A 6,009-nucleotide genomic window follows, 5' to 3' on the forward strand; every position below is an offset into this window, starting at 1 on the left:
TTCACAACCTTGTGTATTTGGCTCTGAAAATGTCAATGGACGCTCTGGACACTACAACTACATTATGGTGAAAATGAACAAAAATCTGCTAACCCTGATCCCTTATTTCTGTTACAGTTCATTTCAAGTTCAACAAACTCACGATGTGTCATGTGAGATGATGTGTCATGGCACATTTCTACCTGCACACTTTTTGACTCAACTGTGCTGTACTCTTGTGCTGCAAATATGCTGCAAAATAACAATACCTTTTACAAACACCCTACATTAAAAAAAGGTTTAATGAACAGTGCAACCGTTGCCCGACACCCAAACAAAGTCAAGTGTGATGCTTTAAAACTGACCACGGGTGGGGGACAAGACCAAAATGTCAGATCGCATTGCCTAATGAGGTAAATTTTACCCAGAGGGTCAAACAAATTCAGGTCAAATGCTTCACAACCAAAATAAGTAAATAAATGAATTTAAAAAAGGGTGACAGATTACCCATATCGTTTTAAAGTCCCATCCGGAAAGCAAAGGAAAAATGTGAATATAATGATGAAGTGTAAGGTAAGTTTGTAAGGTAAAATGGAAACTAACAGTGGAAGACAGTCCATCACTCCATCTCTTAGAAGGAGCAATAATCTGTCCTACTTTAAAGTGTGACAGCATGCTGGATGAAAATTGATGTTTGCTTTTTAGAGGCATGTAATAAGATAAACAATAATTAATTAGACCACATGGGACCAAGTTTTTAGTCAGCAGAGACCAGGTCCTGGCTTCCACACGGCACTAGCTAACAAACATAGGAAGGATGTGTGCTGCATGGACAGGGGATGCAGCAACCATGGGAGCAACTTTTACAGGCTGCTGTCTTGCTTCAGATAAACTTGTGGAACACCAGAAAAATGTTCAGAACTGGTGCATTTTAGCAAATAAAAAAAAGAAAAAAAAAGGCTGCTGCAACTTTGTCAGTGCTACTCCTCAAACAGTGATATAACACATTAACTTGTGAAACGTGAACACATGTATTTGAGCTCTGATGTTCAATAACGACTTGCGTAAAGTAGCACTTTGCCCTTGTAAAGCAGGCTTGAGTTCTCAAGATATAGCTATTCTGTATTCAATTTCCATACAGTGCACACAATCTATGAGAGCGGGGGGAGAAGGAAAAAAAAAAAAAAAAAAACAACAAAATACACAACCACTATTCACATGCAGTCTCTTTGGCATTCTAAGCATATAACTCAGACAACTGCAACCCTCAATTGATTATAATTAAATTTGGTTCAGCAATGGAGTGAGGAGAAGTAAATGCTGCAAGAATGAGAAACAGCTGAAGAGAGCACTGTAGCAGTTCCAGAAATTTGATAATGCCAAATGGCAGTTATTAGGAATGCTGAGCACTTCATGCAAACACTAAAGAGATGCAAATGTCTGTTAGAATCTCAAATCCTGTATCACTTGGATGAGCAGCTGGAAACGTAGTGGTTAGAAATGCTGCCTCTGGTCCCAACGGCCACAGGGTTGAGATCTAAATCCAGCTGTAGTGCCCTTGAACAAGGTACTTACTCTAAATTTCTTCAGTAAAACTACCCAGCTAAACAAATGGGTAAATAATTGTCAGTAGCTTGAAACTGTAAGTCGCCTTGTAGAAAAGCATCAGTTAAATGAAAAAAAATGTAATATTTTTTCCCTGCACAGAGATGGTAAGGACTGAGATAAAAAGTTAAAGAAAAATCAAGACAAAATTTATCCCAACAATAATACATGAATTCAAGGCTCAATTCACACTTCTGATGCTAGGATATTTTGAAAAATAAAATACATGAACACAAAAGAGTCTGTATTGAAAATAGACAGTTTGGAGTACAGTGAACCATCTGACATCAACCATCCATTTTCCTAGGAAAAAAGATGCTACACAGGAAAAATGTTTGCTATATTAATGTGGTGACATGAATGACAAACCAAAAAAAAAAAAAAAAAAACCTGACAGCTCTACAATTACTCCACTCATAATTTCATGTACTTAACCATGGAAACAATATGTCTGAGTTTATTTCCATAGCCTTGAAAAAACACCACTGTTAAAATGTGCAATAAAATGCCGATTCCGTCAGTTTCCATCATTGTCTTCGGCTGGCAGTGAGATTGAAAAACATGGGACTCAAAAATATTGTCATGAGCACCGCAGAGTATCTGGGAAGTTGTGATCGGCTCCGCAAATTAATGCAGACTGCAGCACCCGAAACCCATCATGTGACATATGATTTAGCCAAAACATTTTTGCTCTACTCCATTCTGTTGGTTTGTATGTAAATGTTCACATTTCTAGAAAAAACTCAAAGATGCATTTGGACACACATAACCTGAACAAAAAAAACTACATAAACATTGTATTTTAAAAAATTACAATTTCTCAGCAAGTGTTCTGTCATGAGGTAAAGACAGAGTCATCCCTCATCTATTTTTTGTTGGCCAAATTACCACCAGCTAAACAACTGATGAGTCCAGAGTGGTTCAAGCTGATCTGTACTGTATGCATCTTAAAAGAGGGGAGGGGGGTGGTGGTGGTGGTGGTGGTTTAAAGAACAGGCTCAAGACAGAGCACTGGGGCCAAGTGCACTCATTGTGCTGGAATGTTAGTGAAAGAAGATTCCTATGAAGCAATACTCCCAGGCAGGTAGTGGAGTGAAATAATACCCTAGAAGCAAGAGAGCAGCCCAGCAGCAGCCACTCACACTGTACTTTCCCAACAGCCTGTGACAGAACATTGCCAAGCCACTGCTTCAGGCAAGTCGTCAGAGGCACAAAGGAGATCAGTGAAGAAATCTTGTGCTCTGTCCATAGGGAGGTCGTCAGAGTGCAGACTGCACTGCAGTCCTTTCCCTGGTGCAGGAGTCCAGTTTCTCTCTGCAGGCACCACAAAGTGTGATCCAAATTCACACTGAATGGCACTGAATGTAGGGATAGGGACAGTTAGTAGTATAGTGATACAGCTGCTGCCTTTGGACCCAAAGACTGCAGGTTCGAATCTCACCTCCAGCTGCAGTAACCTTGACCAAGGTACTTACCCTAAATTGCTCCAGTAAAATTACCCAGCTGTATAAATAGGTAAATAATTTTAAGTACCTTAACACTGTAAGTCGCTGTGTAGAAAACAATCAGCTAAATGAATAACTGTAAATATAACATCAATGACCATTCAAGAAAGGCCCCCATATCCTAAACACAGAAAAAAAGCAATGAGATATGAATTCCATGACAAAAAAATCTTCCCGTGTCATTTGAATAACTGTCACCATCTTTGTCAAACAGTCATTCGCTGCTTATTAACAGTGACTGAGATGTCCCAAAGACACACACAAGTGTACAGACCTGGTCTTGAGAAACCAGAAGATGCAATAATGCGAGAAAAGAGGAACAAATAAAAATACAAATCAGACTGTAATACTGTCATCGAAATGCAGAGCTTTGAACAAACAAATTCACCAGCACATTAGTGGTGTCAGAATGAATTCCCAGAACATCAACAATGGCCAGAAAATATTCACGCCAGCTTTATCCAAATTAAAAAAAACCAAAACTTTGTACACTCATTTTCTTTTTTTTTTTTTTTTTTTTAAATTTAATTCAGCAGGCACATAATCAGCTTGCATTGGTTTCAGAAACAATACGTCCCCAGTCAAAGTCACAGATGAAAAGGTAGAACACATTGAGGCCTACAGTCAGCAAAAGCCCAGGAGAAAGTTACACTGCTTTGTTCTGCCACCTTTCCCTAAAATATGCTTTGGGAAACATTTTCACACTCCATTTCTCTAAAACATTATACCTCTATTAATACAAAAGCAGTGTGCCTCATTCATTATTTAACAAAAGGAAATAGATTTTACCGTGCAGAGTACATCATCTCAGAGAGAAGCAGCACAGTGCGTAAACTAACAGGCACGCCTATGCAAACTGGGATTCCCACACCGCTAACTGTTGGAATGGATCGGAGAAATGGCAACAGATAGGACTGGAAGGACATGCACAAACTCCCAACAACAGTTACACAGATGCGTGAGTCTTCGATGTATACTCCCCCCCCGAAAATGATCAGTGGAAGCATCAGAGGAGCAATGTTAAGCTAATCGCTTTTGAAGAAAAAAAGGGCAAACGACAGAAACACAACACTTAGAGCACAGTAAATTACAGAAGGCCTGAGGAACTTAATGTTTTGTGTTCTGCCAAATACAGCAAAATCAGCATGGAAAATCCATGGTTCACCACACTAAAAGCCCTGCATTATGTGGTTAATGTACATATAATAACGTGGTTTAAAAATTTATCTGAACATATTGACAGGTTTTCTGTAGACTGATAACACCAATAGCTAGTGGAAAATTTGCACAGTTTCTGGTATCAATAAAACAAGCTGTTTAAAAAAAAAAAGAAAAAAAAAGAATATACATAGATTCACCATTACATATGTACACATGAAATTATTACATTTGTGTGAAGGTTAATTGAAGTCTAATTGACACAAAAAGGCAAATTACTATTTATTTTAATGAGAGTCTGTCCCTGAAGACAAAAAAAATCTTGTCCTGGAACCACAACAATAAGCAGAACAGCAAAGAGGTCACCATGTGCTTGGGAGTTGAGTACACAGCAAAATCAATACAACAACAGTCAGCAGAACACTCTTCCGTCCCGCACGGACACTCCAGAGGAAGGGCTGCAGGGAATTTTTGGGAGCAATGACAGTCCTGTGGGACCAGCATGTAGTCGGTGAACTTGGAGCTCAAGGCGAAGGTCAATACGGGGAGAGGAACAAAGCACCATAACTGATGAGGCTCTCCCAAACAAAGTACGAATTCTATTTTGCTAGTTTGAGGAAAAAGATAAGCCCTGTTGTAGCTCACAAGGTACTGAAAGCCTGTGAGAAGGGCTCTACCTCATTGCCTCCTGAACGGCGGGCGTCAGGACTGTGCCTGTCTGGATGCCGTTACTGAAAGTCCAGCGGAAACGCCAAAGTGAAGAGGACATGTGGGCTGAACCCAGGCCCAAGGTATCCCCCCAGAGTCAATGGCCAGCATCACCACTAGATGTTACAATTTATAGAGTATTTACAATTTACCTATCAAATAGACAGAACTCCATTGTGTTACTGAGTAAAACATTTATCTTATAGCTACAACTCAGTGTGGTTTCCATTTTCTTAAATGATGAATGGTTTCCTGTTGAATGAGTTTTTGATTCACAGTACCCATCTGTACATCCTATTTGAGCAAGATGTGGCAGTTTTACCTATATTGTTCATGTTGAGCAACCACCAGACCAGGGTTGAGCAAGTGGTTACTTAGAACCTGCAGTGTGCTTCCATGACTAGAGTTCAATAGGTAGTTGGGACACCGCAGGCTTTCTGGCCAGCTAATGCTGAGGAGAGATGCTCCCATGAACACGTCACCTGTAATACATCTCCTATTCAGAGACACAAACAGAACCTGCAGTGAAGAGACCCAATTTGACGGTGCTCACGAGACTCGGCTGGCAGGTATGTGCACAAGATCACCGAAGGTAGAGAATCAGTATGACAAAAGAAAAGTGAAATTAGTGGGGGGGAAAAAAAAAAGCAGACAAAGTGTGCAGAAGGGAAGAACTGCTTTGAACTGCAGATATACATAGGTATACACACTGCAGGCTGGTCAAAGTAGACACCACTAAGCTTCATGCGTGTGACAAGGTTCAGCGCAAGAAGCAATCAAGCACTCCAATTTGTGCTGTGCCTTAAAAAAAAAAAAAATGAAGAATAGAAAGGGGAAAAGAGATATTGTGAAAGTGTAAATGAAAATAAAAGGTTAAAAGGACAAAAAAAATTAAAAGAATAGTGGAGGGAAACACTGAATAACGCACAGACGAGGAGGGCTGAGGGAGGTGTCAGGTGTCCAGTCCGGCTGGGGAGGAGGTTTGACACAAATACCCCCAATGGCAGAGCAGTTGAACACAGAGTTGGTCACTACTGATGAGTCTATCAGTTAC

At 40.1% G+C, this 6,009-nt stretch overlaps 1 protein-coding gene across 2 annotated transcripts in view; it reads right to left on the bottom strand.

Moving 5' to 3' along the window:
* dock1 (dedicator of cytokinesis 1) overlaps positions 1-6,009 on the bottom strand; it is a 178,365-nt gene that overhangs the window by 75,524 nt on the left and 96,832 nt on the right. The window lies entirely within an intron of this gene.

Source organism: Scleropages formosus, chromosome 24, assembly GCF_900964775.1.
Source record: "Scleropages formosus chromosome 24, fSclFor1.1, whole genome shotgun sequence".
NCBI classification, from domain to species: domain Eukaryota; kingdom Metazoa; phylum Chordata; class Actinopteri; order Osteoglossiformes; family Osteoglossidae; genus Scleropages; species Scleropages formosus.